Source organism: Magnolia sinica, chromosome 7 (genome assembly GCF_029962835.1).
Source record: "Magnolia sinica isolate HGM2019 chromosome 7, MsV1, whole genome shotgun sequence".
In the NCBI taxonomy this organism is placed as follows: Eukaryota; Viridiplantae; Streptophyta; class Magnoliopsida; order Magnoliales; family Magnoliaceae; genus Magnolia; species Magnolia sinica.
In genome coordinates this window covers 75617017-75644445 of record NC_080579.1, presented here as the reverse complement: position 1 = coordinate 75644445, position 27429 = coordinate 75617017, and the positions used below count along the sequence as shown (strand labels likewise).

The 27429-nt window shown below is 41.5% G+C and overlaps 1 long non-coding RNA gene across 1 annotated transcript; it reads right to left on the bottom strand.

Moving 5' to 3' along the window:
* Positions 1–3814: 3814 nt before the first annotated feature.
* Positions 3815–5167, bottom strand: LOC131252139 (uncharacterized). The gene is made up of 2 exons (XR_009174209.1): positions 4353–5167; positions 3815–4157 (listed from the first exon to the last, which is right to left on the bottom strand). It is a non-coding gene; the product is annotated as an uncharacterized LOC131252139 (long non-coding RNA).
* Positions 5168–27429: the final 22262 nt, after the last annotated feature.

Sequence of the window (27429 nt, the reverse complement as noted above, 5' to 3'; positions counted from 1 at the left end):
TCGATTACGGGCACAATGGATGCTTAAAAAAGTTAATAAAATTTCTTATCTATTTTGCAAAGGATTGATCTATAAAATTCATTGATTTATCATAGACTCCGGGTATGATAAATGCTTTGAATTCTCTGCGATAAACACTTTGGTGCATAATGTGGGAACCATTTCATTGAAAGTTCAAATCTATTTTAGATTGATGAATGATGATTTAACTGCTCTATTATTCAACTGGATGGAATAAGGCTTCGATTCCAATTGTGTGATGTAATTGAATCAGGTAAATTACATTAAGAAAGTTCTAAGTGGATTATTGGCGCTCTAGTGTTTTATTTTTAATAGTTTCTTCCACAATTACTTCTTAAAAACCAGAATTTAGTAATTAGTTTAGATTCTAATTTTACTTCTAATGCATTTTAGAAACCACACAAATTGTAAGTCTTGTGGGTACGACCTCGGTCTCACCAAATATTATTACGTCACAGCATTGCACTAGTGTGTATACTACAAAGTATATAACTCTCTAAACTACAACAAAATTGGCCTTTCCCGGCGGTTAAAAATGCCAGCAAATGTCCAAAAATCGCAAGCAAAGGGTTTACTGGCGGTGACGCAACTGCTTGTAAAGGCTCTGTCGGTAAAGGTTTTATCGGCGGTTTTGCGGGCTACCCTTAAATCGTTGGTAATGGCCGAAAAGGGGAAAAAAATCTACGGATAAAATCCATAGCCATAGAACCTATGGTTACTGACAATCCGTAGCCATTGCAATTTTTGCTGTTTTAGTTTTTCCTGTCCACTTTCACCACCAGGAAAAAACAATTGCAGGTAAATCAGTAATGTGTACAAGTATAAATGTGACCATCAGCCACAATAGAGAATCACAGAGACTGTACAAGAGAAACTGTGAGTATTACCATATATTTCAAGAAAGGTTTTGAATTTCCTGTATTCGCCACCACCATTGGCTTGAATACTTTTGATCATACACTCAATTATATTCTCAATGTTCAATTTAAATATTTGAAAAAACACCAAATGCAGAAAAATACCATGTAAATCTACTAATATTAATGAAATGTATCTGATAGTGAAATCGAGTACATGCATCCCCAGGTACCAGGAACTAATAATTGCAAAAGTTCATTACCTAAAAATATATTATAAAAAAAGAAGTTTAAAACTTCTGTCAATCTAGGAGGAGGAACAAGAGTTCACAGATTTATCAATGGAGACAGGAAGTTGAAAGTGAGAAAGCTGATGATGAACTGTACACATTGTTGGAAGACAGGACTTGGATGACATGCGCCAGAAATTTGCAGTTGCCTCTGCACGATATAAACCTCCTTTCCTCGAGCTACTTGGAAGAAATCTCCTGTATAGATGTACCTTTGCAAAGAAAGCATAAAGTAAATACTAATTAGCCAGATCCTGACTTAGATGTCAAATGCATCTATGTGCATGTGAAGGTTTCTGTACACTTCTCGAATCTGAACACTCCAAAAATAGTGATTGACTAGAAGAAACTACAGACAAGCTGGGTATGTGACCAATTTCTATGTAATTCCAAATCAGTTTTTTTTTTTTCAAAAATGAGTGGCCCACCTGATGAGTACTTGTCCTACTTGTTTTTGTTATGATCACATATGCATTAGAAGTTAGAACCATCATCTGGATCACTTGTCATGAAATCCATTGTTTTAAGTACATTGTTATTGCAACATGACATCTTAAAAGACAATTTAAGGGCATGTTTGGATCGAATTTAATTACGATTACTAGTGTAATGAATGGGTAACCAAATTCAAATTTCCTTGGACAGTCTTCAAATTGTAAGAATGTTATCTTCAAGCTGGACTTGAAAGAACTTAGCTGCAATATGAGGGAAACAGAACCAAATCTGGCCATTTTCCTTCCTATCGAAATGAATTTTTGCAATTCAATTCAATTATGCATCCAAATGCAGAACAAAACAAAATCAAAATGCTATCAGATAACATCTACGTACCACTATGGACACATGAGTGTGCTCCGCAGATGGTCCCTCCCTAGCTAGTCCAAAGTTCGACAGCTTGGGCTTAAACTCCTCATCTAACACAACATTAGATGCCTTGAAATCTTATGGTAAAAGATGATTACAAACTTGTAAAAAACAAGTTCCACATGAATTTATATCCGAAAGAAAGAAAGATGAATTTTAGTTATCATGAAACACAAACACAATGGAACCACATGTTCTCACTTCCAGCATTCTGATAACTTCCACAATGATTTCATTAAGAAAATTTTAGATTTAACCAAGACTTGAAAAAAGTAAGGAAAAAAAAAATCAATTTCGTCACAATTCAGTCGAGACTTGTTTAAGATTCAGTCCACTTGAGTAGTCAAAACTCATAAAACTTGAAAAAAGAAAACTCGATGAAACTCGACAAAACTTGAATCTGCTCGCAAAGTCTCAAAAATAAGAAAACCCAAATAGGAAATAGAGATTAAAACATTACAAAGAACAACAACCTCACTTAGAACCATAGATTTTCTATCAATTGTTTCATGTTTTATTTCTTCATCATCCAAACATCTCTTCCACTCCATTAAAAATTCTACTATCACCCAAATAAAGAACAATGCAACAAAGGTTCAAACAAAGAAATAAAAATTACTTGATCCGCAGAAATATAAATAATATTCCTAACATTTGTACCAATATCTCCAACTTTAAAACATATTCAAGAATTTCTAACATATTGAATCACATGGTCTCTTCTTTCCTCTTATTTATTTATTTATTTATTTTATTTATTTTTATTTTAGAGGAATATATCAGTAGAAAGAAAGCATAGTCCAAAGCTAACTCAGAGGCATTGCACATCTCATATGCATAAATCAGTCTACCGTTGAGAAAGTCGCCCAGAAAACAGAAATACGTAAGATTAAAATCAATTTAATTGAGGCATATCAACCAACATCAAGTTGAAGGGGATTCGGTATGTATGCTTTTCCTCAGTATGATTAGAGGTACTTTCATGCTTCCGATGTAATTTAAGCTACTTTTGTAATTTTTGTAATTTAAAGAAACTAAGGAGCGCTGAGTGATTTCAGATGTTGTTGTTGCATCCAATAATATAAACTCTGAAACATCATAATGAGCTTCTTTTTCCCAATAGTTGAGCTATATGACCTTTATATGACTTTATGAACATGGCCTTAGGAAGGTTTCGAGAGTGGGTCAATATCAAAATGGTAGACAGTTAAGATGAAACACATATATAATCATAGACCTCATAGAGCACAGTCAGGATCTAGTTCGTTCTAGCAGAACTTAAGACTCAATCCACATGCTGGTCGGTGGCACCCACCACGTTTCTTATGTAAATCTACTCTACCTGATAAAATATCAGATAAAGTTCATGAGGTGGGGCCTTTGTGAGTTTTAAAACAGGTATTTTCACTTCTTGATGGTGAGATATAACTGATTAACGGGCCTAATGAAAGATATACCCTAGTTTGGGTCATGCCATGGGCAACCTATAAGGGAGTAGCCCCAATGTTATACACTAAAAAAGAAAAAGATTTTCTACAGTCTATTTGAAGGCAATGACCTTATAGCTAGGATCATTCAATCTGTGCATACTTCCAGAAATCAGTAATCCACATTGGGGAAAGTACATGGACGTTACAAATTGAAACATAATCCTGCCAAATGTGTTATCCCAAAGATGGCTATACCATCTTCCAGCACTCTTGAGTTATCTCCCTCTTAAAAAAATATATCAATGAAGAGAAAGCATAAATAAAAAAGACTCTCCCTGTTAAAAAATATCAATGGTGAGAAAGCATATAAATAAATAAATAAATAAAAGTCAGATTTTTTTTTTCAATCTATAACAAACCTAATCTGTGCTTTTTCCAATCCTCCTCAATCTGAATATGGCTTCAAATCATCTCAATAAACTCCAAAACTCCGAAATAAACTTCCTAAACTGCAATGGAAATAAAAAATATTGAAAATATCAGTTTCTCAACAAAAACTGAAAGGAGAAAGAATTTCACAAATGTTACCAAGTACTAAAGGCATTATCTTCTCTCTTCTTCTTTTTTTTTTTTTTTTTTTTTTTTTAATTTCTCTGTTTTTCCTCCTAATCCAAGAACGATACCAAAAAAGATCTCTGTAATTAAAGAAAATTGTAAAAATAAATAAATTAATATTCAAAAGATCTAAATCATCAAACCACAAAAAAAAGAAGATAAAAAAAATCCCATGAAACATCAAAATGCAACTCCAGAAACCCTCAAAATTCATTGGATAACACATGTGACTCAAGACACGCTACAAACATAATGGAGTTCGATGAAACCCTAACCTTACAATGCATGAGGATGAGATTGAAAGGTCTGCCCTAAATCGATAAAATGGGGAATGAGGAATTAGAAGAAACCTTAGATCCGATGCGAGCATGAGAAGAAACCTATACAAAAAGCAAGGCATGTAAACATACTCATAGATCCTAAAAATGAATCATATCTAAATCTAAGGTGTACAACAAAATAAGAAAACAGTATAATTAAATATCCACAAAATAAGATACAAATATCCTCAAGCTAGAAGATTAAGACCAGTGCTTTGCTAAATGTCACTGGTAAAGAAAGATTAAGACAATGTTATGTTTACTAAAATCCAAAATGTAACATCTAGACTTGCAAATAGGGACAAGACCAACTTACCAAAGCACACAAAACATATACATGGGTACAAGCAATTACACTTTTACCCAACATTTTAAAGTTTTTTTTTTTAATGGCAATCTAATGGCAACATAACTTTTATTGAAGAAAAGAACAAAGCTGAAATGGCTCTACATGCCAGATAAAGGTGGATGATGAGAGATCATCCAAAGAGGAGAACTGAATTAGGCCCCACAAAGGAACAAACCTTTTCACATCCATACAACTACTAAGCTCAAATTTTTAGTTTTTTAATTGATTGAATTTCTTCTTAAGCTTGATAGAAGTATGTTTTTACCCCTTAATATCTGTTAATTTGAGCTGATTGAACTAATTTGTTTAAGTTCTGAAGGCTTCCATGAATTGGTGTGAGTGTGTGAAAAAAAATGTAGGAGGGCTTTTAGAGGCCCTTACTGCTACAATACATTATGGGAGGGTTTTAAAGTCAATGCATCAATGCTTAAATAAAGTTAACCACTGTGTAGTCATGAAGTAACATCCATCGGGAGACCATTCGCTTGTAATAGAGCATTCTGCCTTTGTTATTCCAAGCAACTTTTTCTCAGAATAGTCCCAAAAAGCCTGAAAAAATAGAATTAATATACAATAACAAAGGAAAAGAAAAACATTGACATATAAATATTCTTAACTGAGAAAAGAATATCCACAGTTCAGCAAGTGACACATTGCAAATAAAATCCTATAACATATAAGAGGGAAGATAGGCAGCTTTTGAGCAAAGATCAACTAATGATTTAGCACCTTCAACCAAAGGAAAATAGTACAAGGTTCACACATGGTGTTGTGGATGCACCCACTGCTTGTTTCCATATCCCTCTTAACAAGGCACTTTGGGTGACTAAAATGCCCTCTAGAAAGGTGATGTCGAGCCAGCAATGTGCATGCAAAATAAGGCAAAAGTATTGCCAAAAAACCTCTTGGCCAAAATAGAATGATACTGATTTTATAATGTGTCCAAGATCTGCGCAGTAATTAGGCAATATCCATTTCAGGTATTAGGTAACAACAGAGAAATTTCAATAAAATGACTCAAAGCCACATCAGGAAAACTAGAATTATTTCAATTGGGCTCTGACCTCCCAGGGCCAACATCATTATTGCAGTATCTACCTCCAACCAGTGTTCCAACTGTATCATTGACCTATATTCAAGGCAACCAGTAAGTACCATTAAACTGAGTGTCGGGGGTACCACTAACACATGAAACATTAAAATTTAATGTAAAATTGATACATGGATATGGCAAATACTAGCACAGGACATTTATTTGGCACATAAATTAATGTAAGATCCCTGGGAGGGCTCAAGCCAGGATTCATCAAGAACAAACTTACAAGTTTGGTAGAGAATGAGATGAATAAGAGATTGGTAAACTTCAACGCTGCAGGTTCATTATCTTTATCCTTAATATTCTAGTGGACTGACATATTAGTGGATCTGTTCAGAAAGAAGGTGCTTGCAAAGGAAAGAAATTCAATGCTATCTGCCACTTCTTTGCCTATCAGGCCTGGGGTTCTTTACCGCCAAAGTTTGACTGTGACTATGCCTATGTATGTTCTAAAAAATAGCAGCCTTCTTTCCTTTCCCAGTTATGTTAATGATCTGTGCATGATTAAGAATCAAATTTGTGCAGGTTCTTGGGCACATCTGCTATCACATTCTAGCTACTGGTTTGAATGGATACATGGCAACTGAGACCAACCTGAAAAAAATCCTGTGAACAAGTGGCAATTTGGTGCTGCTCTAATTACAATATGTTCTCTGTTCTATTTAATTAGATCAAAATGCTCGTTAGCTTTGATTTCTTCAAGGAAATGTAAGAGATTGTTCCCTGCAGAAAAAAAAAATGGAGAAATTGGAAGTTTCATACGAAAATGGAATCCGCTTACCTTTTACCTGAACAAGAAAAAATGGAAACAGAACCAAAATCACTATGTGTTTGAAGATATTGTGCAGCATATTACAATACACATCCAACTCCAATGGGAGTAAGAAACAGAACCAAAATCCAGTGTCAGCTACCATTCAAAACAGGGCATCCCCAAGTTTTAGGAAGTCAAAATCTATGTTGAGATTCATCTATCCTATCAAGGAACAAAGAAATAGATATTTTTGTTGAACTGGCACTCCAGAATAAAACCTTTTGTCTACATTTACATCCGAGGATGACAAAATGTTCTCACATCTTCTTTGTGATGAAGATCAGTTTAGTTTGAACTGAATAACCATCCAGACCATTAACAGACAAAATATCAAGTCCTATGAAAAGGAAACATGTAATAGTAATACCCATTTTGTTGTGTAATAGATTTTAGAACACGCCTACATGCAGGTTTTGATGCAGACAAAATCATCCATGTGCAAGGATGGTTCATGAGGAACCAGGAACCTAAAGTTTAAGAAAAGCATTATTAATGATAAAACAAGGCAAAACATCTAGCACAGTAAAACATTGTTGGGGTAAGGAAACATGCTCTTTTATAATCATTTAGAAAAATAATAAGTGCATATATATACCCCAGTTGTAAACTTGATATATTTAAAATTTGGGAATTGGATTTGAGTCTACAATCCTTCATGTATCAAATCCAAGAGTTGTTACGTTGGCATGGTGTAATTTGACCATGATCACCCAGGACAATAATTAGGCCAATCTGGTCATCTGGTGGGATACAAGTGTAAATCGAATCAGAAAGTGGCAACTCTTATTTAAATCATGAGCTCGCCTGATGAGCAACAGACCTGATTTGCGTGCTAGGAGATCTTCATGATGGAGCATACATAACGTAAAGCATGGATTGAATGTCCTACACACATGCGACATAAGCGTTGGAAAAGGTTACAAGCAACATTTCAGTTGAAGATGATGAGTCCTCATCTAATTATTTAGCCTGGCTATATGTACAACTATATTTAAGAGTGAAAGTTCTTCAGTTTATGCATAAAGAGCTCAGGCTTTGATATTACAGATAGAATTTTATATAGAGTCAAAGACACATTGGTGAAGTGTCATTACACATAGAAACCCTTCTTCCTTGAGTAAAATTTCTTGAAAAAAGAAGGGAAGGTGCAATGACAAACTTACCACCAGATGTCCCTAACCTATCTGTTGATCAAGTGGGCCACACATCCAAAGAAATACATATTTTAGAGGAATGAAGCCAATGGTTAAAATTCAAGATGGATGGGCTGCCTATCCAAGGATTGAAATGGCATTTTTTGTAGGATATAACACATACATCAATCCATCATTGGCTCGAAAATAGAAAACTTTATAATCAACATTACACATTTAATCTGTCTTACCGGACAGAATCATCCACCACAAGGCCGCTGCATGAGTGATTTTAGCATGATCTTCCATCCATTCATCTATTGTCCTGCCATGAAGCATGCTTATAGCTCAAAAGTCACAGTTTCCGAATTGCTGCACTGCATTTGTCTGAAAAAAAAGGGCCAAATTTACATCTATCAGCATACCTAAGGACCATTCAATCACTGATCTTTTGGACTGCAACGAAAGCTTTGTATGGGTAACATATCATATATGCCAATGTACCTAAAAAAAAAGAAGAAGAAGAAGAAGAAGTGGAGGCAAAAGTCTTGGGTTCTAGTCAATAAATTTGCATTTCATGTTTAGTAATGTAAGCCATAATGAAGCTAACCAAAAACATGACTGTTAATGTAACAATATTCAAGCTCCTACAGCTAGTGCCGATAGGTGTCATGTTCCTTTGATGTCTCCTTCAAATGAAGAATCTACAAAGAGGGCCTATTTGGTTTACCATTTCCTATGATAAATACTGGTAAATGACTAATAATTATGAAAAATTATATGGTATAATATCCTTATCAGGACACCGAAGAAGTGCAAGAAGTATACAAGGGCTTTTTTTCCCAGACCACATACTAGTCGAATAGCCTTGGATCGAACTTCATCTTGTGAATGAACAACACACTGTCATTCAAAACATAAGTTTTAACTACAGATAATGCAACATTATGGGAGAAAAGGGGCATTTATTTTGTGAAGAAGTTTTGCTATCCATATCTTTACAATCCACTTCACCACCTAGTTAGGATTTCATACTTGGAAAAATCCATTAAACATGTAAATCTAAGTAGTAAATCTAATATTAATCTCAAGACATCTTATGATTGTTAACGAAATTGTAATAAGACTATAAAAGAAGCCCAAGTGCTTTGCTAGTAATGAGCATGGAAGAGGCAGCTTAGTAAAGGCCATGTATCTCTAATGGTCTTCCAATAATAATAGTAGCTGTGATAGGTAGCAGCCTAGTAAGATCCACTACTGGAGCCCCTATAGTTCACTGTTCCCGTGGGAAGGCGGAAAGCAATAGTCAATGTAAATTTGATGGCCCGAATTATCAAAATTGCACGTGGTGAAGTGCATGCTAATGAATCTCGTCTCAAGAGTGTGCGAGAAAGAGATCGCCACATGCGGTTTCTTTGTAGCTGACTGGTTCACTGGAAGCGAGGCAATTGCTTCCCAACGACCAAGATGATGGCAGACTTTCGCCTACTCCACCACATATTCACATACAATGTGTATCCTAGGTGGAGCAACCGTACCGAATGTACTCGTTTGATGGTGGACTTCCTGTACAGAGCTGGACAGGGAGACAAGCTGTGTTTGCTTACGTTTACCCTACTACAGATAGTCCAGACAACACGCTCTGTTAGGAGAGATGTTTTACTCCCATTCGGTCGACTTATATGCAAGATTGCTCATAAATTCAGCTACAGACTTAACATGGCTGAGCTTGCGCCAATCCACTTCATTAACGACACTACGCTCAACAATATGGGAATTAGCCCTCGACAATGTCGAGCCTGACTCGATGAGTATGAGGGTGAGACCGAAAGTGAAGAGGAAGAAAGTAATGAAGAGGAAGAAGAAAATGAAATAGAAGAAGGAAGTGAGGAAGAAAGAAGTGAGGAAGAAGTGAAGGAAGCCCAAGACTCTAATGGTGGACCTCCTACTACTACACCTGAGCATCGCCATTATCAGGGCGCCCTGAAAGCCCGCCTGCCTCAGATTGAAGAAAAGTAGGCCACCCTGAGACAGCAAGTCAAGGAGACCTAGGCCGAACTGAAGCAAAAGCTTAAAGAGAATCAGGCTTATATGAAGTAAAAATTTAAGAAAATGTCTCCCACTCTGAAGGCCTTCCTGTGCTGTGTGCAAGACAAGGGTGCACCTCCGCCTTCACTAGAGACAAATGACTAGTCATATGTTGTAGTCGTCTTTGGGTTTTCTTTGTTATCTTGTCTCCCTTTGTAATGGCCTTAGTAGGCTTAGTGGTGTGTTAGTTTGCTTAGTGTTTAAAGCTTTTGTTAGAATAGCTCACATGTATCTTCTGTTGTGATCCATGTAAGACTACATCTCATGTATTGTGACAATTTTAGTTAAATGAAATACATGAAGCTTCTTTTGACTTGGAATGTGTAGAATACTTGGAAAATTTGAATGTTGTCATTTAAAATCTTACACGTGTTGCACCCTATGTTGTGTATAGGGAATGCCTTCGAAGGCCACTCGGAATATGACACGTCTTGCACTTGGAGGATCGTTTGACGGGGCACCTCCCCTGAGTGATAGTCACATGGATCCCAGTTTGGGCCCTGATAGTGACACCATGCTGGATTCACAGCGGCTACTGGCCCCACCAATGGGCTAACACCTAGTGCACCACTGGTTCCAGAATAGAACCGCCCGTCTACCTCGACGCCATGCATGCATCAGGTGGCTCCTCCTCCTGATAGGTTGGAGCAGATGATGCTCCTAATGCAGCAGTAGCAGCAAGTTTGGACCACAATTACGGGGGCCCTTGCCCAAAACATGAATATGGTCTTGCCTGCACTACCTGTGCAGCCTTTTAGAAACATGAATGCCAGCAATTTATTTGAACGCTTTCAGCGTTTCCGACCTCTCACCTTCGCGGGCACTCACAGGCCCGAGGAAGCCAAATACTGGCTCGACCGCATCTCCAAGATGTTGAAGCCACTGTACTTTACTGAGGCAGAGCAGGTAGAATTGGTTACGTATATGTTCGAGAAGGAGGCCAGTCTCTAGTGGGACAGCATCCTATGAACAATTTCCCCTGGATACGTATGGACGTGGGATGCATTTGAGACCCGCTTCCATGGAAAATACTTCCCCCTCACTTACCGTAATGAAAAGGAGGGTGAGTTCATTCACCTCTGACAAGGAGGAATGTTTGTGTCAGAGTATAAGAACAGATTCACAGAGCTAGCCAGATATACTCCTTTGATACTAGCAGACGAGCCGATGAAGATGTGGTGATTTTTAGAGGGTCTGCAACCTGAAATCCGTACAAATATGTGTTGCACTAGCATTCCCAATTATGCTGAGCTAGTGAACATGTCCGTACGAGCAAAATAGGATGGGGATAGACTGTCCCATATGCGTGTGCACATGGGCCCGAGGCCTCGACCGGACTTGCCGAACCGACCGTTCCTCGGCAAGAGGCCATGTGCCGATTCGCCTCCTAGGCTTACTGCTCTACTGACCCAGCCGAGGTGATCAGATTTGTGGTGCACCTACAGTAAGAGGATGGGCCATACATATACTTATTGCTTTACCAAGATGAGGGATAACGGCTTTATGCCTCTTCAGAAGATCAACCGTTAGTGGCCACAAGCCATTTCAGCTTCACCTTTACGATCAACATCGCTAGCACAACCTTCTTATAGAACGAATGCACTTCAAAGTAGGCCACCTCAATGACCTATAGTAGTGCAACCAAATCGTCCTTAACAAGCGCGTGTGCATGCACTTGTAACTGAAGCATCTGAGTCAGCAGCTACAATGCCTTTAGCCTTCGAAATCACTTCCCACATCAAAGGTATACTAGTTTTTTTGTTGGTGGACATCGGGTCCACTATTTTGATGATATCATACTCTACGGTTAAGCATTTAGGGTTGAATACTACCCCTATGGTTGGGGTTAGAGTCATTGCGGCAACAAGAACCTTCACAGATGCCACTAAGCTTTGTAAGGGTTGGTTGATAGACTTAGGAAGCAGGGTGGTGTCCATTGACCTGATCATCACCACGATATACCATTACGACATCGTCCTCGGCATGGATTGGCTTATTGAAATGAAGGCCGAGATCGACTGCGAAACCCGACTGGTGACGGCACATAGGCCCGAAAACACAACCTTCACTTCCCGTTCAGGTCAGTTGCCCCTTCTGGGATCTTTGTTATGCTTCCCTATTGAAAGATCATAATGTTCCAACACTTGAAAATAGGCCTGTGGTCCAGGACTTCTGAGAAGTGTTTAAGACGATCCCTAGATTACCTCCTCGACGCGAGATCAACTTTACTATTGACCTTGTGTCTAGTATGACACCCATTTTCTTACCTATGTATCGCATGCCTCTATATGAAATGGAGGAATTGAGGAGACAGATTAATGATTTATTGGATTCAGGCTTCATACGGCTTAGCGTATCTCCTTAAGGAGCACCAGTTTTGTTTGTTAAGAAGAAGGATGGGTCGCTGTGATTGTGTATTGATTATCGTAGGTTGAACCAAGTGATGGTGAAGAACTAGTATCCCTTGCCCAGGATAGATGATCTGTTTGACCAGTTGAAAGGGGCACAGTATTTCTCGAAGATTGACTTACTGTCTGGATACCATGAGTTGCGCGTCAAGGATGAAGACGTGCAGAAGACGACATTCAGAACTAGTTTTGGGCACTATGAATTTCTTGTGATGTCGTTTGGACTCACAAATGCACCGACAATGTTCATGGACCTCATGAACTGGGTGTTTCAGCCGTACCTGTATCGGTTCGTCATCGTATTTATAGATGACATTTTGATATACTTCAAGAGCCAAAAGGATCACGAAAAGTACCTGCGAGCAGCCTTCGATAATCTTAGGAAGAACCAGTTATTTGTTCAATACAAGAAATGCGACTTCTAAAAAGAAGAAGTCAAGTTCCTAAGACATGTAGTGTCCAAAGAAGGTATCGCTATGGACCTTGCCAAGGTGGCCGCAGTTCAGGACTAGAAGCAGCTTAGTTCGGTTATAGAAGTGAGGAGTTTTCTAGGACTTATTGGCTACTATCGCCGATTCATTAAAGATTTTTCCAAGATAGCCAGACCATTGTCTCAGCTTACTCGAAAGGATCTTTCTTTTGCCTGGAATGAGAAGGCAGAAGCAACCTTTTAGGAATTGAAAGACAAGTTAACGTCCACACCCATGCTAGTATTGCCAGAGTAAGGGGTCAGATATACGATATACACCGACGTGTCTTGTATTTGTTTGGGTTGTGTTCTTATGCAGAAGAACAGAGTGATCACCTATGCCTCGTGATAATTAAGGAAATACGAAGAAAACTACCCCACGCACAACCTGGAATTAGTGGTCGTTATCTTCACATTAAAGCTCTGGAGACATTACCTCTATGGAGAGGAGTTCAAGCATTTTTACGACCACAAGAGCCTCAATTACATGTTCACGCAGAGAGATCTGAATATGAGGCAACGACGATGGATGGAAACCTTGAAAGACTTCAAGTTTGAGGTCTCCTACCATCCTGGCAAGGCCAACCTTGTGGCAGATGCATTGAGCTGTAAAAAGATAATAGAATTTGCAGCTCCGCTAATGATTGAAGAGTAGAACATGGTAGAATTTGTGCGAGACTTTGAACAGAAGCTTAAGTAGAGGAGCCGTTCGAGAGCGTCGCACACATCCGCGTGCAACCACTTATTGATGACCGAATCATTACGGCACAGAAAGAGGACGAACTATTGGTGAAAATGAGAGAGCAAGAAAGTGACAATGAAGACTCTGAATGGAGAGTTGGTTTGACTGGGGGTTTACGCTATCGTGGCCGCCTATGCGCCCTAAATCTTCATGACTTGAGGATGGAAGTTCTCGAAGCTGCTCACAATTCGAAGATGGTAATGTATCTTGGTAGTACAAAGATGTATTGAGATATGATGCGTTCGTACTGGTGGGACAACATGAAGGCCCGCATAGTAAATTTTGTATCCCGTTGTCTCACGTGCCAACAGGTCAAGGCCGAGCATCACCAACCTCCTGGATTGCTTCAGCCCATGCCCATATCTGAATGGAAGTGAGATTTCATATCTATGGATTTCATTACAGGGTTACTGAAGAGAAGGAAGGGATGCGACTCCATTTGGGTGATTATAGACCGATTGATGAAATCGTCTCATTTCCTCCCAATTAAAGTTTCGAACTCCGTAGATGATTTCGCCAAGCTATACATCAAGGAGATTGTATGGCTGCATGGAATGCCTATGGAGATTGTGTCGAATCAAGACAAGCGAGTCACGTCTATCTTCTGGACTCGAATCCAGGAAGCAATGAGGGTGAAACTAAAGTTCAGTACCACGTTCCACCCATAGACTGACAGGCATACGGAACGGGTAAATCAGGTGTTAGAAGATATGTTGCGGGCATGTGTGCTCGATTTCAAGGATAGCTGGGATAACTGTCTTCCATATGCTGAGTTCGCTTATAACAATAGTTTTTAAGCAATGACATGGCTCCCTACAAAGCATTGTATGAGCGTCCGTGTCGAGCACCCCATTGTTGGGCAGTAGTTGGCAAGAAGAGTTTGATTGGCCTAGATTTAGTACAGGTGACCTCAGAAAATCAACATTATCGGGCGTCGACTTCTTGCAGTACAGAGCAGACAGAAGAGTTCGCCGATACACGACGGCGGCAGTTGGAATTCAAGGTTGGGGACCACGTGTTTCTTAAGGTTTCCCCCATGAAGGGAGTCCTTCACTTTGGTAAGAAAGGGAAACTCACGTCGAGATTCATTGGCCCATTCCAGATTATAGACCGAGTGGGTGTGGTAGCATACTACCTTGCTTTGCCCACACCACTCACCAGCATGCACAATGTATTTCACGTATCGATGCTGAAGAAATACGTTCCTGATCCCAATCACATTATTAGGTGGGAGCAAGTGCATCTGAGTGAAGATGCTACATACGTACTTCGACCAACACGTATCCTGGATAGGAAGGAACAGGTGTTGTGCACCAAAGTTATCCCTCTTGTGAAAGTATTGTGTACTCACCACACTGAGGAAGAGGTGACTTGAAAACAGAAACTGAAATCCGTAAGAACTACCCTTAGATCCTTGAGGAGTACGAAAAGGTACTAATTTTGGGGATGAAATTTTTCTTTAAGGGGGGGTAGATTGTAACGCCTCGAAAAAATTCGTACAAAGACCCAAGTATCACCTCAGGCAGAAATTACTAAGGATCGAATTCTGTAGAAATTAGATAAAAATTAATTAAGTACTAAACTAAATAACCAATGGAACTAGCTTGAACCACTATCTATACAAATTGCAAGACCCAAAACTACTAAAATCGCTAACTCAACATTATTTAAAAAAACCTAGGAGAAATCCCAAAACCCAGTTGCTCTCGGGAGTACATTGAAACTCTGTATCGGACCTAGACCGCGCATCGAAAGTCTAATTACCGTGAAACTATAGGATTATGACCACCTTATTGGGCTTGACAACCAAATGCGGGAACTGAGCCCAAATAGTATCCAGAAAAGCACAACTTGAGCCTGGAGTGAAGTGTCTGAGAAACGCGAATATCTTTAAAAAATGAACTCAAACTTAAGTAAATTGGACCATTTGCTTACAGGTGAAACTGAAGGTTTCAGATCGTCAGTTTCTGACCAAACTTTACCCATAAATCAGGGAAATTTCCTGGCACATGTCAGTAAACTTGTGGCCCTGATCGAGTGATGGTGACCGTTTAACTGATACAGGTCCACCACGAACGATTTACAAATCCGATCGGACCGAGATCATAACTTGGCTTAGATCCATGGTTAGGGAACTTACTCCATGATGTAGGTAAGTAATGGGCCTCTAGATGAGTCTTATTTGCCCGAAACAGACATCCTTTGGCTATAACTTAAGTATACCATGGCCCTGGGGCCATTTGAACTAGTTCTGGGCCTATTTAAGGACCTTAAACAAGCCCTCTCTCATTCCATACGAATTTTCCTAACCCTAGGAGAGAGAAGAGAGAAAAGAGGAGGAAAGATTGAGGAGAAGAGAGGGAGATAGAGAGATTGTTGCTGGGATTCACTCCCACTACTCCACTTACTGAATCTCCACCACACCATCGCTATACCATTGATTCTATCTTTGACTTGGGTAAGAAATTATAACCCTAATCTTGTTTTAAGAATTCAAATAGAGGAATCGACGAAATAGCTAACCTATTTCGTGATTTAGGTAGCCATTGTGTTGTAGATGGGGATGTAGTGTACGAACCGAGTTCGTAACGGGCGTACCGACGAAAGGTACGGATTATAAACATTTAGGTTATGGTTTTCAAGGCTTTCAATGTCAGCAATGGTTTATGTCTGACTTAATTGCTGCCAAATGATCTTAGTTACGATGGATTCAGTAAATTATACGTGTATAAACTATATGAATATAAAATGCATTTCATGTGTTTGTTGAAATGTTTGAATAAATTTGCAATTATGATTTGTACTAGTCACAGCTATTAACTTATAATACATGTTTGTTGTATGTATGACAACTCCTTTATGAAAGGATTTGCCATAATATATGTTATAACTAATTCATGTCATATATGTAAGTAATGTGTAGTTTAAGTGTTTGATAAATGTAGACACTGAAAAATTGGTGCCTACGCTGGTATGGATGTTATGGTTTTGGTGGTGGGATTAGCCTAAGTATGGATGTTGGAGTCACCACTAGCCAATAAAACTCAAAATCCCGCAGTCGGCTAGAACTCGCGGAACATGTAAGGTTGGAGAAATCCGAAGACTCCCCTACCTTAGATTGACTCCTGGTCTGCGATTCGGAATTTCGGGTAAGGGACCTCGGTTACAAAGAGGGAAGGTGTTAGGCACCCTCTCTGCCCGTACGAACGTACGGTCTCTACTTAGTGTGGTAAAATAATCTCAAGGGATGATGATAATGTTGTGGTCATGATGGGGACTAGTCACACGTGGATTTCTGATGTGGCAAGATCCGAGATTTCGGCAGGCCACAGAGCATACGTCCGACAATGTGTCTAGAAGGCGGATATGATGATACTTATGTAAAAAGACAAAGAAGAGGTGGACTAGATCACTAGAAATTTCTGATGTGACAGGATCCAATGTGTGGCAAGTCACAGAGCATACGTTCACTAGAGATCTAGAGAAGCAGGGGGGTTGAGAAGGGAGTAGATGTCATGATGAATGCTTGTAGGATGATGGATCCTTGGCTTGATTTTTGAATAGGCTAAGACATAGACTGAACCATGACTAATCTGAGCTTATGGGTTGGAAAGGTTAAGAAGAAGGCTAGGGGGTGGCTGAAAAAATCAGGATTTTGAAAGCTTTGGAGCTCCTTCCCTTTCCCTCACTCTCTTCCTCACTCTCTTCCTTTCCCACTCTCCTCCTCTCTCACTCTCTTTCTCTTAGTTGTTGGGTGTGGAAATGAGAGGGCTATTTATAGCCTTCTCCAATGGCATTGCTGTAATTACTGGATTTGAGAGGGTTAAAAGCTGAGGTGGCAAGTGGTGGTTGGTGGAGAGGAGAGAGATGCCACATGGCACACTCTCATTGGCTTATGAGGCTGGTAAATTGGTAAATAGTGAAGGTAGGGGGGTAATTTTGAAGGAAAGTTGACTTTTGGACGCTTGGACAACTGTCCACAAGCGGACCGTGAGCAACGACATTTGAAGTGCCATAGGAGGTAGTCAGACTATCGCCCAGGCCTAGTTCGAGCCTGATTCGCACGTGTGGGCTTCGTATGGCGCTCTGGTTCGTTCGGTGGTCACCATTTTGGGTTTCTGGGATTCAAAGTGGTAGATTTGGGTATGGATAGAGGGTTCTGGCCACGGTATAGAGTATAGGCGAGGCTGTGTGTATACTGAACGGCTTGGATCATAGTTTCAGATTGCGACTGGGGAGTTTTGGAGATTCTGGACTAGGGTTTGCGGCTAGGGTTTGGGCTATGATTGGGATTAGGGTTAGGTCTAGGATTATGGTTCTCGTGTTATCTTAGCTTTCTCAAGATACTAGCTCAGGTGGGGTGTCTATAGATACCCCTCTTTGGCCGAGGTTGTAAGCAACCGAAAGCCAAAGCAAGTGGACACCACACCCTTCTGGTCAGAAAGGATAGTGATTCAAATCTATTGTCTGTGATTGTATCATTGTCAGTTGACTATTTGAAAAAAGATGACTTGCACATATCACGAGGGTTGAGGAAAATGTTGTGATTGTCTCCTCCGCATTCGTCGCGGCTTTACGGATCACCAATCATAACCCATTCACATCAGATTGTTAATAGCATTGGAGGGTAAGTCTGAAAAGTAAAGGCCTCTGCGCATTTATCACGGCTTTACGAGGATTTTTGTATTGTTAAGTCTGTCGTCCCTTTGCTATTTAATCACCCTAGGAGTGTTCGTTCCATTTGATCGTCAAAGTGGTTAGCTGCCCTGCGCGTTGGTGCGGCCTTACGGGGAACTCACTATGCCGACTTGGACTCGATCAAATTTTTTGAATATCCCAGACTAGGTATATGTAGGTAATCTGTTTGTCATACAGTCTGCTAAGTCTGACACTTTGGTTACAATGGATTGTCTTCACTTTGAGTTGATTATTCTTTTTAGAGATAGATCCTCTCACTTCTACTAGTATTCGTATGACTGTCCAGATATAGAGATCGAGTCAATCGTATATGTATCATGTACGGATTAGATCATCCTCCGGGGAAACTGGGAGAGATCGAATCTTATTTAGCTATTTGCACTGACCGTAACTGGAGAATATGAAAGATTCCTTATTATACTACGTGCCGCATGCATTTTATTTATTTATTTATTTATTTTTTAAAAGCATGTATGGCAAGGTAACCCCCTGGGGATATTTGTACTTTTGTCATCATCCTATCATTATATTATTATTACATATATACATTGTTTTATTTTATATATATATTTTTTGTTATTATTATTATTTTATCATTATTGGCATTCTCCAGCAATATTCAAGGTGAGATTCTCAACTTCTTTTGAGATTGTGAACCTCTCCTGAGATTTTAGAGAGAACTATTATTATATATATATGTATATTATTTTTATTTATTTTATTTTATTTTTATTTTTATATATATTTTTTTGTCTTTGTGAGGCTATTACCCAATGGTCAAGGGGAGAAACCGGTCCTTCACAGCCACCCTAGGGGACAGCCCGCTACCCTATACAATGCTTTTGGTCGGGCGGCGGTCGGGCTGCCACCTGCAGCAGTCCGGCTGTCGCCGATCTGTTCTATTGTCCGATGGTCCGAGGGGTGCATTGGTCTGTCCGATGACACCCCCTTCCTTATTTGATCTCTCTCCATGGGTCGTCCAGGGAGAGTGTTGCGATCCTTGGAGTGATTTTTTTAAGTGGATTTTCTTCACAGATTTTTTTCATTTTCTTCCTTCTTTTCATTTCAGGTAATCTTAGTCAACAATTTCTTGTTAGATCTTATTGGACCACTCATTTTAGGAGCCCTTGATGGGTTGGATTTCCTTTTGGGTTTGGAGAGGGCCATGATCGAGACCGTTGGACCGTCTTGGTTGGATCTAATCTGTTGGATCTTGTTGGACTTATTTGTTTTGGGCCAAGTTGTTGGCTGGATTTTTATATTTTTTATGTGTTGATTTTCTCTCTTTTTTTATGGTGGAGTGGGGTGTGATAAGAAAAGGGCCCCACCCTTAGAACCTTATTTATTTTGATTTTTTGTGTTTTGTTGTTTCTTCTTTTTTTGATGATCTGGGTCTTTGGATAGATGATTTGGGGCCTGCTTGTGTGTATGGATGGTGTAAATCTTGATGGTTAGCCATTTTGGTGAATGATGGATGGGTGGGATTTTTCAAGTGGGCCCCACATCATGATCTTGACATGTCCAGGTGCATGGATAGCGATTTTGGAGATGGGTCTCTAGACGTGGATTTTGGAGATGGACCTCTTGAAGTGGGCCTGGAAGTGGGCCCCTTTTGAAAATGGGCCTTGAGATGGGTTTTCTGAAATGGGCCTTGACATGGGCTTGTGGAAATGGGCCTGGGCTTTTGGAATGGGCCTGATTTTTGAAATGGGCCTCAAGATGGACCTTTAGAAAGGGGCCTGGGCTTTGGAAATGGGCCAAGGCTGATTTCTGAAAATGGGCCTGATTTTTTTTAATGGGCTTAAGCTTTTTGAAATGGGCTTTGGCTGATTTTTGAAAAAGGGGCTGATTTTTGAAAATGGGCTTGAGCTTTTTGAAATGGGCCTAGGCTTTTGAAATGGGCCTAGGCTTTTGGAATAGGCCTTTAAAATGGATACTTGTACACCTTGCCTGTGCAGCATGCCTCGCCATGGTAGAAACAAGGCTAGTTCTTCCCGTTAGTCGACCGATCCATGCTATGTGTTGCGTGAGGGCCGGCATCTATCCAACATAGCTCGGGAGGGTGGTGCTCCTGCGGTCCTGAGAGGGCGAGGGGTCAGGACTCATTGGCCTGACTGGTTCCATGACCCCCAGCCGCTGATCTTTGAGGTTTTGGAACGGATGCCATTCGCTCACCTACTCCGAGTTTGTCTGAGCAAGGCGAACATGTCTCTCTTGTCTGCTTTCACCGAGCGGTGGCACCCTGAGACCATACTTTCTAGCTGCCTTTTGGAGAGTGGGGCATTATCCCATACGACATATACATGCAGCTGGGCCTTCGGTACGATGGAGGATCCGTCCCTTTCGAGGATGACCTACCGGTGCCTGCTGAGGATGACTAGATGGGACTATTGGGGATGATGTCAGATGCTTCAGATTTTACTGGTCCTCGATTCAAACTTCTTTGGCCATTGTTGAACTTTGCTAGGCGGATCCCTGAGACCAAAGTTGCGGCTGTGGTGAAGGGTCGGGCCTTGATCTTGTACACTATGGGTGCGAAGATTTTCTACCACGGGAATGAGCTTGTGAGTTCCTGTCTGTTATCACTCGTGGCAGACATCACTTTCCCCACACCGTACAACTGGAATGCGGCCCTTCTGGTCCATTTGTATAAAGGGCTGGATAAGGCCAGCCGTTGTATCAATTGATCTTTGACTGGCTTTTATCCAGTCATCAAGGTACTTCTTGTCATCCTTTTATCCTGCTTGCTTGGTGTGCCTTTTTCTAATCGTAATTTTTCAGCAGGTCTGCTTTTTCGACCATTTTCCCCACTTAGCCCCTTCCTTGATAGACCATTCACCTCCTTTTCCTCGCATGATGCTATGGTATAGGGATAATCACAGCCGTACGCATTTGTTCTCTGACTTGGCTTGGAGGTCGAATATCGATGCCCTCATTCCTAATCATGTGAGTAATGCACCTTATCTTGTGTTGTCCATGTGTTGCTTTCTGCTTGTTTTCTTTAGCCCTTGGTTTTCTCCTCTTTTGCAGTTCCATACTAGGCCGTATCTCCGATCGAACGCGGCACTCACCCCTAGAGCTCAGGAGGTTTTTCAAGCCTCACGACGACGCCGTATCTTGGAGGACCCACGTGTGACGAAGTGGTACTTGGGGGAGAGAATTTTTTGGCAGTTGACTTGCAGTCCCTTGGTGCCACTTAGCCCGCCGTCTGGGCCTTCTGACTGGAGATCGGTGCCTGAGAGAGAGTTAGCGGCCGCCTTGGAGGGTTACGATGCCAGTGCCTTCATTGATCCGGACAAAGAGTACAGTTCCTGGTGCGAGCAGTATGGCATCGGTCCGATCTTGCAACCCGGCTATGCTCCTACTGGCGGCGCACGTTTTGTTGGAGGAGGGATCTTGGGGCCCCACTTTCACCACAAGGACACTGACACTTATCTTCCTGATGATGATTAGTTCATTGCATCATGTAATCATGTATCCTTGCCTGTGCAATTCAATGCTTATATGAAATTTAGCTTGTTTTGTGTTGCCTTCTCGCAATGTCTTTTGATCAGTTTTTCAGTCCCAATTGAGTACATAGAGGTTTGTTTCTAGGTCCTGGCCCTCCAGAGCAGATCCTGCCTAAAATTTGTCCAAAAGTGGGCCTAAGTGGCAGTCGAACTGCCACAGGCGGTAGTGGGACTGCCGCCCAAAGACATTTTCCTCTCGTTCTGTCCTGTCGGTGCTGCAGTGATGCAAAAATGATAGTTCTGAGAGCGGGGGTTGGAGTACCACAGGCACTAATCAGATCACCGCCTTCGTTCATCTTTTTTTCCTGCGAGTACCCCTCCCCTCTGTTCATTCTTTTTGCCTCCGTTCTGTCTCCTCTCGCCCGATCAGACCATTCAAATCATTCCCTTTGTCCCATCTTCTTTCTCCTTCCTTGTCTTTTTTTCTTTTGTCCCTTCCCTTTGTCTCTTCCCTTTCCAATCATTATGGCCAGCAATGATGGTGGTTTTGATGGATCCTTAAATGGTGGGGAAGTTGGTGCCCCATAAATGATGGGAGAGATCCATTTATGGATGGATTGATGGAGGTTGGTGGAGGAGTAATGGCCCCCTTTGGAGAGGTGAATGCTATTTATGGTTTGGATTCTTTCTCCATTGATGGTGGATATGGTGTTGGGTTGGATGGATTTGATGGGTTTACTCCAGGCGGGCCATCGGTTTTTGTGGATGTTAACATGGTGATGGATGGTTTAAATGGTGAGGATGGTGTGATGACGACGGCCAATGGCTTAATTGATGGAGGGATGACTACGGACGGTGTGGATGTAGTGGAGCAGGCTTGGATAGGTGGCAAACCTCATCTTAGTGGTTTGGATGGTTTGGATCTGATGGGTGATGGACTTTCTGCGGATGGATTGAGTCAGATCTTTGGTGCAGATTTTAAGGCTGTGATGAGACAGAGGGCTGTTGTCGAGGATCAGGGTACAGGCCTAGTCAGCCATTAGGACATTGCGGCTCCTGGCGCTTATGTGTTTCAGTCAACTCCTGATGTGACGGTTGTTGGCGGCTCGAGCCCGCCTGTTGCTTTCTAGGACACCTTGCATGATGCGATGGGCGAGATTGGCTTCTTTCGTCATCACGAGATAGACTTATTGGACGAGGGGATGACTATTTTTGACGATTCACCCGTTGACCCGGAGATCCAGATTGTGGAGGGTGTACCCGTCCGGACTTGTCGATTGCAGCCGCGTGGCACCTGTTCCGAGCGACTGCATATCTGGATTGAGAGCTTGACCAAGTCTGAGATTTTCGAGTTGAGTTCCTTGGGCTTCCGGGAAGTTCTCCACTTTCACCGAGTCTGCCTAGATTGGCGGTTGTTGAGTGTGGCACTATATGATTGGGTTTCGTCTCTGAATTTGTTCTCTTTCAATGATCTAGAATTGAGCCCGTCACTGGAGGAGTTCTCATGTCTATCCGGTCTTTCCCTCACCCGAGAGCCTTACATTCCTGCATTTGAGCCAGTTCGTTCTTCTGATCTAATTTCCTGGTTTAGATTCCTTGCTGCTCTTCCCACTGCAGAGGGTAGGGCTGGCGAGCTTTCTCTTAAGGTCTTGTACGATCGTTGCTCTACTTTCCGAGGTGTCCCTGGGTCAGATCGCCAACTTCAGTGCCTGAATGCCTTGATATTTTGCATTTCGGTCGAGCTGCTCTTCTCAAGATGGAGACGATCATCATTGGCGGCCTTCTTGGATGTATTTCACCGTATCCTGCATCGCAGGAGTATCATTTCCATGGTGCTAGCGAAGCTCTTCTTCGAGTCGACCGAGTGTTCAATGGGGCAGACCCGTATCCTTCGGGGTTGTTGCACATTCCTTCAAGTATTCCCTGTTCTTTTCCTTTCCCCTATTTGACATGGTTTTTCTGCTTGCAACTTGAGCTTAAGTTGTACCTCCTTGCAGGTTTGGTTGTGGGAGCACTTGTTCATGACTCCTCAGCTCTTATAATCGGACTCTCGTCGCAGTGATGTGTTGTTCCTGTTACTTGATGGCCTTTCCCTTGGTGCTGAGGCCACAAAACCATTGTATCGTAGTATACTTTCTCAGTTGCAAGGGTGGGAGATCAGTTGGGAGGCTCCCTAGCTCCATCGCTCCCCCTTGATTTGTAGCTCGGCTCGCACTCCTTTATTATCGCTGGGGCTTCGGGGGTACTACTCCTACCATCCTGTGTGCTTTCTTCGACAGTTCGGCTTTTGACAAGATATCCCAGACTTCGCCTTTTCTAGATTTGGGCATGCCCCTCTTTCGTCTGATTTGACCGCTCTGTATAGGCGAGTCTGGGTATCTTGGCAGGGTTCCTTGGATGCGGTAGCACTAGACCTTGAGTCCTAGGCTCCTCCCATGGCGACAGTACTGTACCAGTGATGGGTGACAGATCAGTCATTATATCGTCAGGTCCCAGGCTGGCATTTGGAGGACGAGATTGCTGATCAGGACATGGTGGGTGATGTTGCTTCCTCCACCTCATGCATTGATGATTCGTTCGAGGCCTTTGAGGAGTGCCCTTTCATTGATCCATCCTTCTTGCTAGTCACACATGGTCACCTGATCTCTGAGATTGTTGTCCTTCGTCATACTTTCGAGAATATGGCTCGTCGCTTAGTAGTGGGACAGCGGTATGATGATAGCATGTTCGCGACACACTGTCTGGAGAGGGATGAGGTCTTCTACCTACGCATGGAGGTAGAGATTATCGCTATACGAGAGGTAGGAGCTTTACCTGTGGCTCTTTGATGTTGATTAACTGTTTATATGCATCAAATCCTTGTTTTTTTGTGTTTTTTGGCTTTTGTGAAGAAAAACAATGTGCTTATAAGAAAAACTTTTTTGAAAAAAGTAAGAAAATTTTGTTTGTGCCTAATTTGCCCATGTTTGCCTGGGTTTGGATTTGTGCTTTGGATGATTAGAATCAGAATCTTGGGCTCAGCCCGCGTTGCGCATAGTATTCTAGATCGTGTCCCTAAGGTCTTGGTTCCCTGAGAGGGTGTTCGGGATTGCATCCCCTAGATTTGAGCAAAGTCTGATAGAGTACTAATCTAAGGTTAATCTTTCTTTGTCTCTTTGCGATGTTTGTTGCCTTGACTTCTTCTGTACCTGCATTATTATTATTATTTTTTCTTGCCAATTTTGCCCGTAGCGTCCTTTCGGGTTTTCACTGCGTCCGGCTCTTCCCGTCATTTTTGCCCATAACATCCTTTCGGATTTTCACTGTACTGGGTTTTTAATCTTGCCTGCCCCTTGGCAATTGTGCCATTTTTACCCTTGGCGCCCTTTCAGGTTTTCACCAAGTCCGCTACATACCCACTGTTTTTACTCGAGCTGCCCATTCGGGTTTTCAACTCACCCATTTTGCTTAGGCATGCCTTCCCTTCTTTTTTTTTTGAGATTTGGTTTTTGGAGTACTGGGAGCGACGGATGGATTTCCTTCATAGTTGGCCGACTGGTTACCTTCCTGTCCTTGTCTTTGAGCACAATCGTAAGCTGCTTTTGGTGGGATTATTTGGAGATTTGGAATGGACTTGTTTTTTTTTTCTTTTCTCTGGGTCTTCTTTTCTTTTCTTTTTCTTTTTTTTTATTTTCCTCTTTTTTTTGTGTTTCTTCTTTTTCTCTTTTCTTTTTGAGATTTTCTTTCTTCTTTTTTTTTGAGATTTTTGGGAGAGACGCCGGGTGTTTTTGATAGGAGAGGTGGCAGATATATATACTTTTTATTTATGGTGGGAACGATGGGGCAACTTTACGATTGTAATCATTGACAAATTCAAGTATGGTTACCCATGATAGATTTTCACGTTATTGGCGTTGATGGGCTCGGGAAGATCTTCCCCTTTCAGGTTGGTGAGTCGAAGAGCGCCTCTTTGGAGTACTTCACGGATGATCAGCGGTCCTTCCCATGAGGGTTTGAATTTTCCTTTGGGATCTGGTAAGTGTGGTGGCAAGATACGTTTCATGACCATATCGCCGACTTTGAAGCTTCTTTTCCGGACCCTCTTGTTGTAGGCCTGAGCGATCCTTCTTTGATAACACTGGGAGTAGCTTAGCGTTCGCATGCGCATTTCATCTGCTAGATGCAGTTGATCATACCTTGCTTATTGCTATTCGCCTTCCTCGACTTCGCTTTCCAGTAGTATCTGTAGTGATGGGATTTCAATTTCAACTGGTAGGACTGCTTCCATTCTGTATACAAGTTCGTAAGGAGTTGCGCCTGTAGCAGACCGTACAAAATTTCGATAGGCCCAGAGTGCGTAGGGAAGCATTTCTGACCAATCATGATATGCTTCACCATCTTCTCCAGTATACGAATGATATTTTTATTTGTGGCTTCGACTCCACCATTCATTTGAGGACGGTAGGGGCTTGATCGATGGCATTGAATCTTGAATTTGTCGAGGAAATCGCCCATCCTTTTATTGACGAACGGAGTTCTGTTGTCAGTGATGATGGCCTGAGGGACCCCATAACGGCTAATGATATTGTTCTTCATAAACTTGACCACATGAGATGCTGCGATGGTGGTATATGATGCTGCCTCTATCCACTTGGTGAAATAATCTACTGCCACCAGGATATACTCATTCCTGTTTGAAGCTTTGGGATTGATTTTGTCAATAATATCCAATCCCTATATGGAAAAGGGCCATGGTGCCGTCAAGTTGTAGAGTTCGGAAGCTGACGCATGGATCTGGTTCGCATGCTCCTGACACTTGAAGCATTTTCTGATGTGTTTGCAGCAATCTGTCTCCATCTTGAGCCAATAGTAGCTGAGCCGTAGGATCTTCTTGGCCATCATGTATCCATTCATGTGTGGGCCGCATAGTCCTTCGTGGATTTCTGACATGATCTGCGTTGCTTCCGTTTCATCCACACAGCAGAGAAGGACTTGATTAAAGGATCGCTTGTAGAGGATGCCCCCAGTAATCACGTACTGTGCCACTAGCCGTTGTATGGTGTGACGATCGGTCAGAGTGACTCCTTCTAGGTACTTCTAGTGTTCGAGGTATTTCTTGATACTTGTGTACCACGACCGATCATTTGAGGATAGTTCAGCTTCGTCGATCTATAAGCAGAATGCGGGTTCCTCCTGGAGTTCGACAGTGAGTTCTCATTCAACAACTCCTTTTGGAATTTCCAGCATTGAGGCGAGGGTAGCCAGAGCATCTGCGAATTAGTTCTTGACCCGAGGCATGTAAGAGAATGTGATCTCATCGAATTCTTCGACTAAATTCTCCAGATACACATGATAAGGGATCAGATTTTCAACCTTGGTCCTCCAATTGCCATTTATCTGATTGATGATGAGTTGTGAGTCTCCGAAGATTCGTAACTTCCTTACATTGAGGATGATGACATCCTTGAGACCGGCGATGCATGCCTTATACTCTGCTACATTATTAGTGCATTAGAATGCCAGCCTTCTAGATATGGGAACTGGGATGTCCTCTAGAGAGTAGAGAATGGCACCTACCCCACTCCCTTTCGAGTTTACAGCTCTGTCGAAGAAGAGCATCCACTCTTCTGCCTTCTTGTCTTTTCCTTCCTCGATAAGTAGGATGTCTTCGTTGGGATAGAAGGTATTTAGCGGTTGATAATCAAGCAGGGAGTGTGCTGCTAAATGATCAGTCAATGCCTGCCCCTTGATTGCCTTTTGAGTGACATAGGTGATGTCGAACTCTGAGAGCAGTAGTTGCCATTTTG